This window comes from Leptonychotes weddellii, chromosome 7, assembly GCF_054177405.1.
Source record: "Leptonychotes weddellii isolate Sample4059 chromosome 7, ASM5417740v2, whole genome shotgun sequence".
Taxonomy (NCBI): Eukaryota; Metazoa; Chordata; class Mammalia; order Carnivora; family Phocidae; genus Leptonychotes; species Leptonychotes weddellii.
Window position 1 is genome coordinate 31,098,655 of NC_138375.1, and position 19,021 is coordinate 31,117,675.

General features: G+C 45.8%; 1 long non-coding RNA gene across 1 annotated transcript; it reads right to left on the reverse strand.

Moving 5' to 3' along the window:
- Window positions 1-12,561: 12,561 nt before the first annotated feature.
- LOC145722567 (uncharacterized) lies at window positions 12,562-19,011 on the reverse strand. Its single transcript, XR_014146906.1, has 2 exons — window positions 13,942-19,011; window positions 12,562-13,573 (listed from the first exon to the last, which is right to left on the reverse strand). It is a non-coding gene; the product is annotated as an uncharacterized LOC145722567 (long non-coding RNA).
- Window positions 19,012-19,021: the final 10 nt, after the last annotated feature.

Below are 19,021 nucleotides of genomic sequence, written 5' to 3' on the forward strand. Positions count from 1 at the left end.
CGTCCCAGCTCCGTTGGGTGCCCCCTTGGGCGCCTGTCAGCCTCGGCTCCACGACGAGCACGGCCGACCGTGCGCCCTCCCACTTTCTGCCAAGCAGAGCCTGGCTGGCCCTCTCCCGGTGGCGGTGTGTTTCGCTGGCATCCGCCCTCTTTTCGCTCAGCCGGGGGGTTCCGTTCGCGGCCGCAGTGGAGCCGGGAAGCCCGGGACCTGGGGGCGGGGGCAGCACCCGAGCTGGCGCCGAGCCAGGTGATCCTCGGCCGCACCGCGGCCCCTGTACCCCACCGCCTGTTTCTCATCACCGCGTTCACTCGCGGCGCCCACCAGACAGTGCTGGGATCCGGCGCCACTAACAGCCCCGGAGCAAAGGTCAGGGGCGCTGGGTGCCGTCCCTCCCTCTGTCCCTGGAGGGCTAGCGCCGGCCTTTTGCCGGTCGCACTTCCCGGCCTTCCCGCTAGCCCTTCGGCGGGTAGCTCCGAGCCGCCGGCGTGTCTGCCACCGCGCGGATTTGTGCCCCGTGTCTGTCGCAGCGCCGCCCGTTTGTCACAGCTGGACTGTTTTCTCAGCGACGGCACCGTTGACTTCGCCACGCGGCTGTTTCTCGGGGGCAACGCCGCTAGTGTCGCCCAGTTGGCATTTCTCTAGTCGCGCCCATCTGGCCATTTCAAAGGTGCGGTTTCCCTACTTTCTCCGACCGTAAGGTGTCTTGTGGCGGCGCGGCGGCGAGGGTGCAGCCCGCCGCCTCTCTGTGGCCCTTTGCTAGCAGAGCCGGGCCGCGCGCTCCCTTTCCCAGCGAGGACAGCAGGACAGACCGCCTCCCTCCCGACGGGAGAACAATTTCTGACCGCGCCGCGCGGCTCTCTGTCTCAGAAGCTCGGGACTTGGCGGTCATCATCCACTTCTTGCTTTTTAGCAGATTTTGACTTAGCGGTGCGTGGGATTTCTTGGCGGTAGCAAGTCCGGTGTAGTCGGGCCGCGATTTCCGCAGCTTGCACCAGTCCGGGAGCCGCGGCGAGGGCGATTTTCTCAGCCGCCGCAGACCCGGCTTTAGGCGGATCGAGGGTTTAGCCAGGCCTGGGACTTCTTGGTGAAAGGAAGTCCACGTTGACTCTTGGCAAATCAGTATTTAATCCTGCCTTGGAGATTTCTTAGTCCGACCCAATCCCGGGTTAGCCATTTCTTAGCGCAACGTGAGGCGCTTTAGTTGAGCCAAAGTTTTCCACTCCTAGTAAGTCCGAAAAACCCGTGCCTGGGATAATATCTAAGATCCATTCAAGACCGAACATGTCCAGATTTTCCAGGAAACTGTACCTGTTTATCAGGCCTGCCATTTCTCAACGGTAGCAAATCGTGGTTTGGAAACAAATATGCCTGTTATTAGGTCCGACAGAAGTAGGAGTCCAATGGCAACACCGATTTTTTGGGTCGTATTTCGTTGTTTTTGCTTTTTGTGTCTTGTTCTGTTCTGTTGTGTTTGCAATAGGAAGTCCACCTTAGCTATGCTTTTAATACTAAGTCCGGGAGAAGTCCAGTTCAACAGACTACAAAAATTTCTTATTCGTGGGAAATTTTAGAAATTCAGATTTAACTGGTTTTGGTTGTCAGTCTCACAGAAGTCAGTGTATATTTGCTAAAGCCATTTCTGATTTGGTAAGCTCTGGGGTGTTCTGTCTGAACAATGGTAGCATCATTAGCCCTTAGAAGTCGGATGTGTACTGGCATAAGCGATTTTTCGATCATACCAATGCTGGATTCGCCCCTTCAAAGTCGGTATAAACTGGGAGAAATAATAATTTCTTCATCCTAGCATTCTGTAAATCTAGATCTAGCTGCGTTTCTGTTTATTATGCCATCAAAGTGTGTATATAGGCAACAGTGATTTCTTAATCACGGTAAGTTAGGAGCTGGAAACACCAGGTCGGCCAATCATTTGTTAATATGAAAGTCTGTAAAATTGGTATATACTGCTGAAAACAATTTCTTCATCATGGGAAGTTTTGATTCTGCAAGAGACAGTCTGCCTTCGCTGCTCATTCCTAGCAGTACCAAGTGATGTTTCGGCAATAGGAAGTTCAAACGTAATGGTGCTTTTTCTTAGAGTCCAGTAGAAGTCAGTGCCCACTAGCTGAAAAGATTTCTTGTGCACAGCGAGTTCAAGGCAATCCTGATTTAGCTATGTTTGTGTTTAATGACCCTGTAGAAGTCGAGTTCTTAATCATGACAATGCTGTGTTCACAAGTGAAGGCGGCTGTGAAGTCCGTGCAGAAGGCTGATGAGATTATTTAGGTGTCACAAATGCGGGTTTAGTCGTGTCAGGCATTTCTTAGTCCTCCTTCCTCTCGGTTTGTGTGTACCGAATACCAGATTCCGCTGACAGGAATGTCATAATCGTAGGACAGCACCATTTAGCATGTTTGCAATTTCTTTCCTTGGGTGAGTTCTCTGGATGTATTTGCTCCGTTAGTTTCTTATTTCCCCGCAGCGTATTTTCCCTTGAAATCCATGCGTTTGATTTCCTTTTGTGTTAACAAGGGTTCCCACCAACGTCTCTTGACATTGGCAGTTTATCGAATGCTTATTTTATTTGTTACTTCCTGAATTTCACTCTAGTATGTTTTCTACTTATTTCCTTGAGCATTTTACCGCTCAGCTGCCTGCTGACCTGCATTCACCTACAAGCCAGAGACAAAGCCCCGTCTGGGCCCGGCAGGTGCGGGGTCTCTGGGCTTTGTGCAGGCTGCTCCAGTCCTGCCAGACAGAAGGAGCACTCTGTCTGCTTTATGGCTTGTAGCTCCACTCCGACAGTTCTTGGTTTGGGCACCATTCCTAGTGCTTACTGAACAGTTTCTCCTACTCAGGACCCCAAGGTTCTCTGTGCCATCTCTTCCTCAGTCCCAGCACCACTGGTTTCCCTGGGCTGGCCTGTCCATCGTTGAGTGACGACAAGTGAGGCCGCCGGTTTGGAACTTGTGCTCGCTGGAAAGCTATCCTCTTCATGCCCTTAATATCGTATATTTTCTTTGTTGGGTTAGTTTCTGTACGGTATGCTTATTTTTCCGTTTCATTTCGGCTTGTTTTCTTTCCGCTTTGTTTTGGTAATGGGACAAGGACCCGGAGCTGGAGTTCTGGGTGTCCTCTACAATGTTATCCTGTTTCATTTTGTCTACTGATTTGTTACCACTGGTCTCATGACTTCTACCTTGCCTCCGCCCACAAGCCCAGGAGAGCACAAATACCCAGGCTGTGGTACTGCTGCACGCTTTGCCAATTTACTCTGTGCAAAGCTTGAGTCCTCCCGATCAGGGGCCTCCTCCGTGATGGAGCATTTTCTTGGCTGTGTGAAAGGGGCTTGGGATTCCACCAAGGTGGCACCAGAGCCCCAGCCTCCATCTGTGCTGTGCTCAGAAGATTCTGGGCCTCGCCTGCTCCCTTTCTATCCTGTGCTGGGAGAGTCCCCAGGCCACGGTGGTGGTTTGGATTCGGGACTGCTTTCCAGTCCTTGTTGGCGGCTTCGCTGGGTCTACCTACAAAATGACGTCTGTCCCAGAGCCCAGAGCACCTTGGAACCAAGACCCGCTCTGCCCACTGTGAGCTTTGGGCCTGGGACACAGAAGAAGCCAGAAGCATCCTCAGGAGAGATGGACCCTCAAGAGGAACCTGAGCCACTCACCCACCAGCAGCTTGCCTCCACCAGGACGACCCGCCTGGCCACACACGGCTGGACAGGGAGACCTGACAGTGGGCATCCTTCGGAGCAGGAGCACCCCAGACCTCCCCTCCGTGCCTGGGAGAGGCATGTCCGGGTGTTCTCAGGCTGCCTGGAGTGGATTGGTCACACCGTGTACAGCATGAGTTACAGCTGTTGCCCCTGCATCTTTGGGTCTAAGGAGCTCTGAGGTTGAGGCAGGAGCCTTTTTCTGTCTTCCCTCGGGAAGAGATTCTCATTTGTGAAACTTGCGAAATAAAAAAGTATTAAGATGTGGCTTCAGAGTTCAATGTCCGGTTCTGCTTCTTGGGCTCTGAAGTTCTCCTTTTCCTTACAGGTCGCTGACTACACTCAGGCTCCTTATATATTCCACATTAAAAAGTACGACTTAGCTTTGTTCCTGTTTCTTCACTTCCAAAAGCTGGTGTACACAGAGGCAAATTGGTTTCTTTCTCCTGGCCAGTCCTGGGAAATCACGATTTAACTCTGTTTATATTTGCCACCTCAGTGGAGTCATTGTATACTGGTGAATGTGATATCTTCTTGCTAGGAATATCCTAAAAATTACCACATGGACTTGTTTCTTTTTCTTCACAATCACGAAGTCGGTGTACAGTGGGGAAAAGCGATTTCTTTCTCCTCACAAGTTCTGGGATATCAAGATTTAACTCTGTTTATTTTGCCATCTCTGTAGAAGTTGTTGTATACTGGTGAACACGGTATCTTTCTGCTAGTAATATCCTAAAAATGACCACATGGACTTGTTTCTTTTTCTTCACAATCAAGAAGTCGGTGTACAGTGGGGAAAAACGATTTCTTTCTCCTCACAAGTTCTGGGATATCACGATTTAACTCTGTTCATTTTTGCCACCTCAGTGGAAGTCGTTGTATGGTGGTGAACATGGTATCTTTCTGCTAGTAATATGATAAAAATTACCAGATGGACTTATTTATTTTTCCTCACATTCAAGAAGTTGGTGTACAATAGGGAAAAACAATTTCTTTCTCCTCACAAGTTCTGGGATATCAAGATTTAACTGTTTATTTCTGCCATCTCTGTAGAAGTCGTTGTATGCTGATGATATCTTTCTGCTAGCAATATCAAAAAATTACCAGTTGGACTTGTTAATTTTTCTTCACATTCAAGGAGTCGGTGTACAGTGGGGAAAAATGACTTCTTTCTCCTCACAAATTCTGGGATATCACAATTTAACTTTATTTGTATTTGCCACCTCAGTGGAAGTCGTTGTATGATGGTGAATACGATATCTTTCTGCCAGCAATATCCTAAGAATTACCACATCGACTTGTTTATTTTTCCTCACATTCAAGAAGTCGGTGTACAGTGGGGAAAAACGACTTCTTTCTCCTCATAAATTCTGGGATATCACGATTAACTCATGTTCATTTTTGCCACCTCAGTGGAAGTCGTTGTATGCTGGTGAACATGGTATCATTCTGCTAGTAATATGATAAAAATTACCAGATGGACTTCTTTATTTTTCTTCACATTCAAGAAGTCAGCATACAGTGGGGGAAAACAATTGCTTTCTCCTTACAATTCCTGGGAAATCACGATTTAGCTATGTTTATATTTGCCACCTCAGTGGAAGTGGTTGTATGCTGGTGAACAGGATATCTTCTTGCTAGCAATAACATAAAAATTACCTTATGCACTTCTTTATTTTTCTTTACATTCAAGAAGTCAGTGTACAGTGGCAGAAAACGATTTCTTTCTCTCCCAAGTTCTGGGATATCACGATTTAACTTTGTTTATTTTTGCCACCAGGAGAAGTCATTGTATACTGGTAAACTCGGTATCTTCCCACTAGCAGTATAAAAATAGGACATTGAGGGCCAGTGGGTGGCTCAGTTTGTTAAGTGATGGACTCTTGAACTCAGCTTAGGTCTCTCTCTCAGGGTCGTGAGTTCAAGGCTCCATGTTGGGTATGGTGCCTACTTAAATAAAAAAAAAGTATGACTTTGAGTTTTTCCTTTTTCCTCACTTTTTAGAAGTCTGTGTACAGTGGGGAAAATTAGTTATTTCTCTTCACAAGTTCTGGGAAATCACAATTTAACTTTTTTTTTTTTTTTTTGCATTTGCCACCTATGTGGAAGTCAGTGTTTACTGGTAAACATGATATCTTTCTGCCAGCAATATCTTAAAAAGTATGACTTAGCTTTGCTCCTTTTTCTTCACCCCCTAGAAGTCGAATACATGGGTAAAACGATTTCTTTCTTTTGGCCAGTTCTAGGAGCTCTGGATTAAACTTCGTCCTTGTGTCTTCACTTCCTCTACAGAATTAAATGTATATGGTGAAAATGATTTATTGGTCCTACCACATTATTGAAAAACAGAACTCATCTTTGTTTGCTTGCTAACCCTAGGGATTCGTTGTATACCAGTGAAAACCAGATCTTCCTCCTCACTCTATCTAAATCATAGGACTTTGCTTAGGGTTTCTTGTCCTCCTAGAAGTCGGTGTACACTGGGGAAGCTCTTCCTCCAAGCCGTCCTCTGCATTAGGACTTGGGTTTGTTTGACTTCTGGGGAAGTCTTTCAGATATACTGGGGATAGGGGTTTCTTGTTGAATACACGTTTGTTCCATTTATTATTTCACCGCTTCTTTCTTTCTTTCTTTTTTAAAAAGATTTATTTATTTATTTATTTATTTATTTGACAGACAGAGCCAGCAAGAGAGGGAACACAAGCAAGGGGAGTGGGAAAGGGAGAAGCAGCTTTCCCGCGGAGCAGGGAGCCCAATGCAGGGCTTGATCCCACGACTCTGGGTTCATGACGTGAGCGGAAGGCAGACGCTTAACGACTGAGCTACCCAGGCGCCCCTTCACCGCTTATTTCACTTTTTGATGGGTATGAGCCTTTCAGATCTCAGCTGTGTGGGCTCTAAACCGAGTTGACTGTGGAGCTGGGGTGCCCTGTGGGATCCATGGTTTCATCCCACTGGTTCTCCCCTACCCACCCGGATTTCTGCAGCACTTTTGCCAGCAGTGTGGGAAAGCCTCCTTTTAGGAGGCATTGCTCTCTGCAGGGAGCAGGTTTCAAATTCAGAGGTTGGTAGATGCTCCCTAGGGTTGTATTCTTGGTCCTAGTGCCCCTTGTGTTTGGGTCTGGCTGATTCATAAGCACAGCACCACATTTACACTGTGCAGGGGTAAATAAGTCAGAGAAAGACAAATACTATATGATCTCACAAGTGTGGAATCTGAAACAAAACTAAATAGCTACAACAGATTGGTCATTGCCAGAGGCAGGGGTGGAAGGTGGGCAGAATGGGCAAAGGTGGTCTAGAGGTACAAACTTGCAGTGATAAAATAAATAAGTCATGGGGATATAATGTAGAGCATGGTGATTATAGTTAATAACACTGTACTTTATATTTGAAAATTACTAAGAAAGTAAATCGTAAAAGTTCCTATCAGAAGAAAAAACATTGTACCTATGTGTGGTAATGGTTAACTAGACTTATTGTGGTGATGATCATTTCCCAATATACACAAGTATCAAATCATGTTGTACACATGAAACTAATATCATGTTATATATCAATTTTATCTCTACTGAAACAGAAAGAGACAAGTTGCATAGAAGAGAATCCCAATGAGACCACTGGCAGATTTCTGAATAGAAAATTCTTCATGCCAGGAGAAAATGGGATGATATATTTAAAATATTGAAATTAAAAACTGTCAACCAAGAATTCTATACCTGGAAAAGCTGTCATTCAGAAATGAAGGTGAGATAAAGACTCCCAAACAAACAAAAGCTGAGGTGGTTCATTACCACTAGACCTGTTTCTCAAGAAATGGTAAAGAGAGTTCTTTGAGTAGAATTAAAAGGATGCTAATTAACATCATAAAAACATAAGCAGTAGTATAAAACTCGCTGGTAATGGTAATTATATAAGGTTAAATCTGTAATATGGTGATGGTGGTTCATAATTTATCACAACTCTAGTTTAAAAGTTTAAAAGCAGGGGCTCCTCTGTGATTCAGTCAGTTGAGCCTTGGCTCTGGTCATGATCCCAGAGTCCTGGGATCGAGCCCTATATTGGGCTCCCTGCTCAGTGTGGAGCCTGCTTCTCCCTCTCCCTTTCCCTCTGCTTGTTCTCCCTCTCTCAAATAAATAAATAAAATCTTTTTAAAAAAATGTTTTAAAACAAATATATTAAAACCATGACTATAATAATCTGTTATTGGATATGCAATATAAAATATGCAAAATATAGTATCAGTAACTTAAAATGTGAGGGAAAGTAAAAGTGTAAAGTTTAGGAATGCTATCAAAGTTAATTTGTTATCAATTCAAAATAGGGTATTACCAGTTTGAAATGGGTTTAAGATATTTTATGTAAGAGTCATGGTAACCACAAGGAAAAAATGTGTAGTTAATATACTTAAGATTATAATTATAATAATGTAATACAGTCTTTGATCCATTTTGAGTTAATTTTTGTGAGTGGTATAAGGTAGGGGTCTAATTTCATCGTTCTGCACATGATCATCCAGTTTTCCCAAAACCATTTGTGGAAAAGACTATCCTTTTGCAATTGGGTGCTCTTGGCTCCCTTATCTAATATTAATTGACTGTGTATGTAGGGGTTTAAATCTGAGCTCTCTATTCTGTTCCATTAATCTATGTGTCTGCATTTATACTAGTACCATTTTATTAGCTTATTAATTTATACTAGTACCATTTTATTAGCTACATTTATACTAGTACCATTTTATTAGCTTATTAATTTTTTAATTTTTATATCTTCAGGAAGTATGATGCCTCCAGCTTTGTCCTTTTTCCTCAGAATTGCTTTGGATATTTGGGGTCTTCTATGGTTCATATAAATTCAAATGGAGACCAGGTTTGAACCCCCCCAAGCAGACAGAACCATTTAAGCCATGTAAGCAAAACTCAATCTAGCCTATTTCATGAACATAAGCAAAACTTAGGTTATTTCTTTAAATGCCTCTGAAAATCATAAATGAAATTTATCATCTCCCCAAAATAGTGTAATATAATCACTTTCACTCAATTCCCTGCCATCTGGAACATTCCCCCCCCCCCCCCATAATATCCAATCACTGTAAAGGTTAAAGACGTTTCTCCTTTCCACTTTATAAGCCATCCTGTAATGTCATGCCTCTGAACTTCAGATTACTTTCAGGTCCATTCCAAAGTTCTCGGGGAATATATCAAGTTATCCAAGGATGCCTCCCCCGTAGCTATTCTGAGGTAAGTCTGCCCATTTCTGCTAAACAGGGAACATTTTTGTGGTTAGGGTAATATTCATGTGCTCCTGTTCAGATATGATTGCAGAGTAGTTTTGTTTTTGTCCTGATCCATCACTAGCAGTGAGTGGATTTCTCTGATGTTGGTGTTCTGTGAAACTTTATATTAAAGAAGAGAACACCAATGCCTACTTGTGAGTCCCAGGACAGCTCCTGACAACACTAAGATAAGTACATAGCACCACCCAGTTCTTTGATTTTGAGATTGCTTTTACCTTTCTCAGGTAGTATTTTTCTCAGCCATTATCTTTCATAAGATAAGCCTACATTCAAATGTGAGGAGGAATTCCTTCTGATCTGAAATAGCAAAGCTATCATCCTGTGGTCAGACTATGGAATAAAGTAACACCTTTTCAATCTATCTTGGACAGATGAGGGCTTTAACACTAAGAAAGGGCTAGGGCATATCTAGTGGGGTCTTTCTGCAGGTCAATATCTCTCCATCACTTACATTCTACTCGACCTACTCAGACGTTAAGGCTCACTTTTTTTGAGGCCTACAGTGTGGCAGCAACTTTTGTTAGTGGTTATGCTTAACCCTAAACCTGCCCCTCCTTAGGGAACATTAAAAAAGCCAGGGGATGGGGCAACTGGGTGGCTCAGTGGGTTAAGCACCCGGGTCTTGGTTTGGCTCAGGTCGTGATCCCAGGGTCCTGATATGGAGCCTGGCATCTGCTTAGTGGTCAGCAAGGGGTCAGCTTGAGATTCTCTCACTCTCTCTGCCTCTCTCTCCCCCTCTAAAATAAAATAAATAAAATCTTTAATATAAAAGAAAAAGCCAGGGGAAACATTTCTCAAAGCCTAGTCAGGTAGGCCCTCAGGTGTTACGGGACCCTTGCTTTCTTCTTACACATTCCACACTTCCACTCACAGCCACGACGATGACAATGGTGGTACTTACAGTTAAAGCAAAGACAAAACACCCCAAACACACACTACCCCCCCAAACACCCTTCCCCAAATATTTCTCTGTAATTATACTGAGAAAGACAACGAGCATTTTGCAAAGAAACATGAAAGCAAACTTTTTCTTTCCGTTAGGAAACGGAAAGATGTTATTGTAAATGATATTCATTTCAAAGAGGAAGATATAGTGGAAGCCAGGAGCAGAAATCTCAAGGCCCCCAGACCCGGAAAACCCCAGACAATTCTGCGGTGAGTGTGGAGCGCGCACTGCTGGCCGGGTGGGAGGACAAAGCCTGCAGCAGCATCAGGGCACTGCGAAGGGCGCGTCTACCGAACGTCCTACCCGCCAGGGTCTCTCTGGGCACTGGTCTGCACTTTTTGCTCGGGGCGGGCCAAGGGAAGCCGCCTGGGTGGGCATAGGTCCTGTCACTCCAAGACCCACAAACAGCACGATGGCTCCACTAGCGGTGCTGGAATCCCCAAAGCCCAGATTCACCCCCCTAGTGACACTGAGTGCTGAAGGCAAACTGCAGACGCGACCTCCCAGCGTGTTGCTAGCAAGACCCATTCGGCTTGGAGGAAAGCTAGAGCTGCGACCAAGAAACAGCCCATCCCAGGCATTAGCAGCGCTGGCACCCAGAAACTTTTGGCTTGGAGGAATGGTGGTGCCAAGAAAAGGCCGACTTGGTGCAAATGATCAGTGACACAAAAACAGTGACGCCGTGCTACTGGCGAAAGTGCTGACAAAATGCCTGCGCGGTGCAAATGCAGTGCGGCTCGGGCGCGAGAACCAGCTGACGCAACCCAAACTGCCCGAGAACCCACATCACCACCAAAGGAGCACCTACGGTCTAAGCGAACCGGAAACCATCTGCTGCTGGCTTGGAGCAGTGCTGCAGAAAAGGAGGAAGCGCCCCTAGGCTGCTGGCGGAAGTGCTGCAGGAAACCCGGGGGCGGAGAGGAGGAGCAGCGCCGGAAAATCCGGGCTCCGCCGGCGCACGGTGGAGACCCAGCGCAGCGCCCTGCCTCCAAGCCCACCCGGTCGGCTCGCACACAGCTGAGACCTGAAGGGCTCGACTGATCAAAGGTGAAATAAGAAGAGGTAACATAATAAATGGAACAAAAACGTTTTAAACAAGAAATGCATTTCCCCAGTACATCTGAGGACTTCCCAGAGGTCGGCAAGCAAAGTTGAGTCCTGCTTTACAAGAATGTGCTGGGACCAGGAACGCGTTTTCACCAGTATACATCGACTACTATAGAAAGAAGTGCAGGCACAGGGACAACGTTTAGTCGTGGTTTCCCAGAACTTGCCAGGAGAAAGAAATCTTTTGCCCCACTGTACATCTAGAAAGTGGAGAAAAAGGAACAAAGCTAAGTCGTACTTTTTAAAGATATTGCTAGCAGAGGATATCCTGTTTACCAGTGTACAATGACTTTCACTGATGTCACAAATACAAAGTTAAATTGTGATTTCCCAGCACTTTCGAGGAGAAAGAAATCATTTTCGCCCACTGTACACAGACTTCTAGGAAGTGAAGAAAGAGGAAGGAAGCTAAGACATGCTTTTTAAGATATTACTAGCAGGAAGATATCTTGTTCACCAGTGTACAATGACTTGTGCCACCGAGATGGCAAATGCAAAAAAAAGTTAATGCCCGATTTCCCAGAATTTGCAAGGAGAAAGAAATCGCTTCTTCCCCACTGCAAACTGAATTCCATGAAGTGATTAAACAGGAAGGAAGGGGCACCTGGGTGGCTCAGTTGTTAAGTGTCTGCCTTCGGCTCAGGTCATGATCCCAGAGCCCTGGGATCGAGCCCTGCCTCGGGCTCCCTGCTCCGAAGCCTGCTTCTCCCTCTCCCCCTGCTCATGTTCCCTCTCTGTCAAATAAATACATAAAATCTTTAAAAAAAAAAAAAGACATCCACTTAGGTGGCAAGTACAAAGTTAAATTTTGATATCCCAGAACTTAGGAGGAGAAAGAAATCATTTTGCCCACTGTACACCGACTTCTATGAAGTGAAGAAAAGGAACAGCTCTAAGTAATACTTTTTAAGATATTGCTAGAAGAAATATATCGTGTTCACCAGCACACAACGACTTCCACTGAAGTGGCAAATACAACAAAGTTAAATTACAGTTTACCAGAACTTCGGAAGAGAAAGAAATCTTTGTTCCCCACTGTACACCGACTTCTTGAATGCGAGTTAAAAGAAACAAGTCCAGGGGCGCCTGGGTGGCTCAGTCGTTAAGCGTCTGCCTTCGGCTCAGGTCATGATCCCAGGGTCCTGGCATTGAGCCCCGCCTCTGGGCTCCCTGCTCCGCAGGGAGCCTCCTTCTCCCTCTCCCACTCCCCCTGCTTGTGTTCCCTCTCTAGCTGTCTATCTCTCTGTCAAATAAATAAAATCTTTGGGAAAAAAAAAAAAGAAACAAGTCCATGTGGTAATTTGTATGATATTGCTAGCAGTATCTAGCAATATCTAGATATTCTATTCAAAAGTATACAACAACTTCCCCACTGAGGTGGCAAATACAAGCAAAGTTAAATCGTGATATCCCAGACTCCTAAGGAGAAAGAAATTGTTTTCCCCACTGTACACAGACTTCTTGAATGTGAGGAAAAATAAATCCATGTGGTAAACTTCATGATATTGCTAGCAGAAAGATCATGTTCATCAGTATACAACGACTTCCACTGAGGTGGCAAATACAAATAAAGTTAAATCGTGATATCCCAGAACTTGTGAGAAAGAAATCGTTTTTACCCACTGTACACCGACTTCTTGAATGTGAGGAAAAAGAAACAAGTCCATGTGGTAATTTTTTGATATTCCAAACAGAAAGATATTGTGTTCACCAATATACAACGACTTCTACAGAGATGGCAAAAATAAACAGAGTTAAATCGTGATATCCCAGAATTTGTGAGGAGAAAGAAATCGTTTTTCCCCCACTGTACACGGACTTCTTGAATGTGAGGAAAAATAAACAAGTCCATATGGTAATTTTTTTATATTACTAGCAGAAAGATATCGTGTTCACCAGTATACAACGACTTCTACAGAGATGGCAAAATAAGCAGAGTTAAATCGTGATATCCCAGAACATCTGAGGAGAAAGAAATCGTTTTTCCCCACTTTACACCGACTCCTTGAATGTCAGGAAAAATAAAAAAGTCAATGTGGTAATTTTTGGATGTTGCTAGCACAAAGATGTCCTGTTCACCAACATACAACGACATCCACTGAGGTGGCAAAAATAAGCAGTTACATTGTGATATCCCAGAACTTGTGAGGAGAAAGAAATCGTTTTCCCCCCACTGTACACGGACTTCTTGAATGTGAGGAAAAAGAAACAAGTCCATGTGGTAATTTTTTGATATTCCAAACAGAAAGATATTGTGTTCACCAATATACAACGAATTCTACAGAGATGGCAAAAATAAACAGAGTTAAATCGTGATATCCCAGAACTTGTGAGGAGAAAGAAATCGCTTTTCCCCATTGTACACCGATTTCTTGATTGTGAAGAAAAAGAAAACAAGTCCATGTGGTAATTTTTAGGATATTTCTAGCAGAAAGATAACATGTTCACTAGCATACAATGACTTCCACTGAGGTGGCAAAAATAAACAGAGTTAAATCGTGATATCCCAGAACTTGTGAGGAGAAAGAAATCGTTTTTCCCCCACTGTACACGGACTTCTTGAATGTGAGGAAAAATAAACAAGTCCATGTGGTAATTTTTTGATATTACTAGCAGAAAGATATAGTGTTCACCATCATACAGCGACTTCCACTGAGGTGGCAAAAATAAACAGAGTTAAATCGTGATATCCCAGAACATCTGAGGAGAAAGAAATCGTTTTTCCCTACTGTACACTGACTTCTTGAATATGAGGAAAAATAAACATGTCCATGTGGTAATTTTTATCATATTACTAGCAGAAAGATATCGTGTTCACCAGTATACAACGACTTCTACAGAGATGGCAAAATAAACAGTTAAATCTTGATATCCCAGAACTTGTGAGGAGAAAGAAATCGCTTTTCCCCACTGTACACCGATTTCTTGATTGTGAAGAAAAAGAAACAAGTCCATGTGGTAATTTTTAGGATATTTCTAGCAGAAAGATAACATGTTCACTAGCATACAATGACTTCCACTGAGGTGGCAAAAATAAACAGAGTTAAATCGTGATATCCCAGAACTTGTGAGGAGAAATAAATCGTTTTTCCGCACTATACACCGACTCCTTGAATGTGAGGAAAAATAAAAAAGTCAGTGTGGTAATTTTTGGATGTTGCTAGCACAAAGATGTCCTGTTCACCAACATAAAACGCATCCACTGAGGTGGCAAAAATAAGCAGTTACATTGTGATACCCCAGAATTTGTGAGGAGAAAGAAATCATTTTTTCCCACTGTACACCGACTCCTTGAATGTGAGGAAAAATTAACAAGTGCAACTGGTAATTTTTTGATATTGCTAGCAGAAAGATACCATGTTCACCAGCATACAACGACTTCCACTGAGGTGGCAAAAATGAACACAGTTAAATCGTGATATCCCAGAACTTGTGAGGAGAAAGAAATCGTTTTTCCCCACTGTACACAGACTTCTTGAATGTGAGGAAAAATAAACAAGTCCATGTGGTAATTTTTATCATATTACTAGCAGAAAGATACCATGTTCACCAGTATACAACGACTTCTACAGAGATGGCAAAATAAACAGAGTTAAATCTTGATATCCCAGAACTTGTGAGGAGAAAGAAATCGCTTTTCCCCACTGTACACCGACTTCTTGATTGTGAAGAAAAAGAAACAAGTCCATGTGGTAATTTTTAGGATATTCCTAGCAAGAAGATATCACATTCACCAGTATACAATGACTCCACTGAGGTGGCAAATATAAACAGAGTTAAATCGTGATTTCCCAGGACTGGCCAGGAGAAAGAAACCAATTTGCCTCTGTGTACACCAGCTTTTGGAAGTGAAGAAACAGGAACAAAGCTAAGTCGTACTTTTTAATGTGGAATATATAAGGAGCCTGAGTGTAGTCAGCGACCTGTAAGGAAAAGGAGAACTTCAGAGCCCAAGAAGCAGAACCGGACATTGAACTCTGAAGCCACATCTTAATACTTTTTTATTTCGCAAGTTTCACAAATGAGAATCTCTTCCCGAGGGAAGACAGAAAAAGGCTCCTGCCTCAACCTCAGAGCTCCTTAGACCCAAAGATGCAGGGGCAACAGCTGTAACTCATGCTGTACACGGTGTGACCAATCCACTCCAGGCAGCCTGAGAACACCCGGACATGCCTCTCCCAGGCACGGAGGGGAGGTCTGGGGTGCTCCTGCTCCGAAGGATGCCCACTGTCAGGTCTCCCTGTCCAGCCGTGTGTGGCCAGGCGGGTCGTCCTGGTGGAGGCAAGCTGCTGGTGGGTGAGTGGCTCAGGTTCCTCTTGAGGGTCCATCTCTCCTGAGGATGCTTCTGGCTTCTTCTGTGTCCCAGGCCCAAAGCTCACAGTGGGCAGAGCGGGTCTTGGTTCCAAGGTGCTCTGGGCTCTGGGACAGACGTCATTTTGTAGGTAGACCCAGCGAAGCCGCCAACAAGGACTGGAAAGCAGTCCCGAATCCAAACCACCACCGTGGCCTGGGGACTCTCCCAGCACAGGATAGAAAGGGAGCAGGCGAGGCCCAGAATCTTCTGAGCACAGCACAGATGGAGGCTGGGGCTCTGGTGCCACCTTGGTGGAATCCCAAGCCCCTTTCACACAGCCAAGAAAATGCTCCATCACGGAGGAGGCCCCTGATCGGGAGGACTCAAGCTTTGCACAGAGTAAATTGGCAAAGCGTGCAGCAGTACCACAGCCTGGGTATTTGTGCTCTCCTGGGCTTGTGGGCGGAGGCAAGGTAGAAGTCATGAGACCAGTGGTAACAAATCAGTAGACAAAATGAAACAGGATAACATTGTAGAGGACACCCAGAACTCCAGCTCCGGGTCCTTGTCCCATTACCAAAACAAAGCGGAAAGAAAACAAGCCGAAATGAAACGGAAAAATAAGCATACCGTACAGAAACTAACCCAACAAAGAAAATATACGATATTAAGGGCATGAAGAGGATAGCTTTCCAGCGAGCACAAGTTCCAAACCGGCGGCCTCACTTGTCGTCACTCAACGATGGACAGGCCAGCCCAGGGAAACCAGTGGTGCTGGGACTGAGGAAGAGATGGCACAGAGAACCTTGGGGTCCTGAGTAGGAGAAACTGTTCAGTAAGCACTAGGAATGGTGCCCAAACCAAGAACTGTCGGAGTGGAGCTACAAGCCATAAAGCAGACAGAGTGCTCCTTCTGTCTGGCAGGACTGGAGCAGCCTGCACAAAGCCCAGAGACCCCGCACCTGCCGGGCCCAGACGGGGCTTTGTCTCTGGCTTGTAGGTGAATGCAGGTCAGCAGGCAGCTGAGCGGTAAAATGCTCAAGGAAATAAGTAGAAAACATACTAGAGTGAAATTCAGGAAGTAACAAATAAAATAAGCATTCGATAAACTGCCAATGTCAAGAGACGTTGGTGGGAACCCTTGTTAACACAAAAGGAAATCAAACGCATGGATTTCAAGGGAAAATACGCTGCGGGGAAATAAGAAACTAACGGAGCAAATACATCCAGAGAACTCACCCAAGGAAAGAAATTGCAAACATGCTAAATGGTGCTGTCCTACGATTATGACATTCCTGTCAGCGGAATCTGGTATTCGGTACACACAAACCGAGAGGAAGGAGGACTAAGAAATGCCTGACACGACTAAACCCGTATTTGTGACACCTAAATAATCTCATCAGCCTTCTGCACGGACTTCACAGCCGCCTTCACTTGTGAACACAGCATTGTCATGATTAAGAACTCGACTTCTACAGGGTCATTAAACACAAACATAGCTAAATCAGGATTGCCTTGAACTCGCTGTGCACAAGAAATCTTTTCAGCTAGTGGGCACTGACTTCTACTGGACTCTAAGAAAAAGCACCATTACGTTTGAACTTCCTATTGCCGAAACATCACTTGGTACTGCTAGGAATGAGCAGCGAAGGCAGACTGTCTCTTGCAGAATCAAAACTTCCCATGATGAAGAAATTGTTTTCAGCAGTATATACCAATTTTACAGACTTTCATATTAACAAATGATTGGCCGACCTGGTGTTTCCAGCTCCTAACTTACCGTGATTAAGAAATCACTGTTGCCTATATACACACTTTGATGGCATAATAAACAGAAACGCAGCTAGATCTAGATTTACAGAATGCTAGGATGAAGAAATTATTATTTCTCCCAGTTTATACCGACTTTGAAGGGGCGAATCCAGCATTGGTATGATCGAAAAATCGCTTATGCCAGTACACATCCGACTTCTAAGGGCTAATGATGCTACCATTGTTCAGACAGAACACCCCAGAGCTTACCAAATCAGAAATGGCTTTAGCAAATATACACTGACTTCTGTGAGGCTGACAACCAAAACCAGTTAAATCTGAATTTCTAAAATTTCCCACGAATAAGAAATTTTTGTAGTCTGTTGCACTGGACTTCTCCCGGACTTAGTATTAAAAGCATAGCTAAGGTGGACTTCCTATTGCAAACACAACAGAACAGAACAAGACACAAAAAGCAAAAACAACGAAATACGACCCAAAAAATCGGTGTTGCCATTGGACTCCTACTTCTGTCGGACCTAATAACAGGCATATTTGTTTCCAAACCACGATTTGCTACCGTTGAGAAATGGCAGGCCTGATAAACAGGTACAGTTTCCTGGAAAATCTGGACATGTTCGGTCTTGAATGGATCTTAGATATCCCAGGCACGGGTTTTTCGGACTTACTAGGAGTGGAAAACTTTGGCTCAACTAAAGCGCCTCACGTTGCGCTAAGAAATGGCTAACCCGGGATTGGGTCGGACTAAGAAATCTCCAAGGCAGGATTAAATACTGATTTGCCAAGAGTCAACGTGGACTTCCTTTCACCAAGAAGTCCCAGGCCTGGCTAAACCCTCGATCCGCCTAAAGCCGGGTCTGCGGCGGCTGAGAAAATCGCCCTCGCCGCGGCTCCCGGACTGGTGCAAGCTGCGGAAATCGCGGCCCGACTACACCGGACTTGCTACCGCCAAGAAATCCCACGCACCGCTAAGTCAAAATCTGCTAAAAAGCAAGAAGTGGATGATGACCGCCAAGTCCCGAGCTTCTGAGACAGAGAGCCGCGCGGCGCGGTCAGAAATTGTTCTCCCGTCGGGAGGGAGGCGGTCTGTCCTGCTGTCCTCGCTGGGAAAGGGAGCGCGCGGCCCGGCTCTGCTAGCAAAGGGCCACAGAGAGGCGGCGGGCTGCACCCTCGCCGCCGCGCCGCCACAAGACACCTTACGGTCGGAGAAAGTAGGGAAACCGCACCTTTGAAATGGCCAGATGGGCGCGACTAGAGAAATGCCAACTGGGCGACACTAGCGGCGTTGCCCCCGAGAAACAGCCGCGTGGCGAAGTCAACGGTGCCGTCGCTGAGAAAACAGTCCAGCTGTGACAAACGGGCGGCGCTGCGACAGACACGGGGCACAAATCCGCGCGGTGGCAGACACGCCGGCGGCTCGGAGCTACCCGCCGAAGGGCTAGCGGGAAGGCCGGGAAGTGCGACCGGCAAAAGGCCGGCGCTAGCCCTCCAGGGACAGAGGGAGGGACGGCACCCAGCGCCCCTGACCTTTGCTCCGGGGCTGTTAGTGGCGCCGGATCCCAGCACTGTCTGGTGGGCGCCGCGAGTGAACGCGGTGATGAGAAACAGGCGGTGGGGTACAGGGGCCGCGGTGCGGCCGAGGATCACCTGGCTCGGCGCCAGCTCGGGTGCTGCCCCCGCCCCCAGGTCCCGGGCTTCCCGGCTCCACTGCGGCCGCGAACGGAACCCCCCGGCTGAGCGAAAAGAGGGCGGATGCCAGCGAAACACACCGCCACCGGGAGAGGGCCAGCCAGGCTCTGCTTGGCAGAAAGTGGGAGGGCGCACGGTCGGCCGTGCTCGTCGTGGAGCCGAGGCTGACAGGCGCCCAAGGGGGCACCCAACGGAGCTGGGACG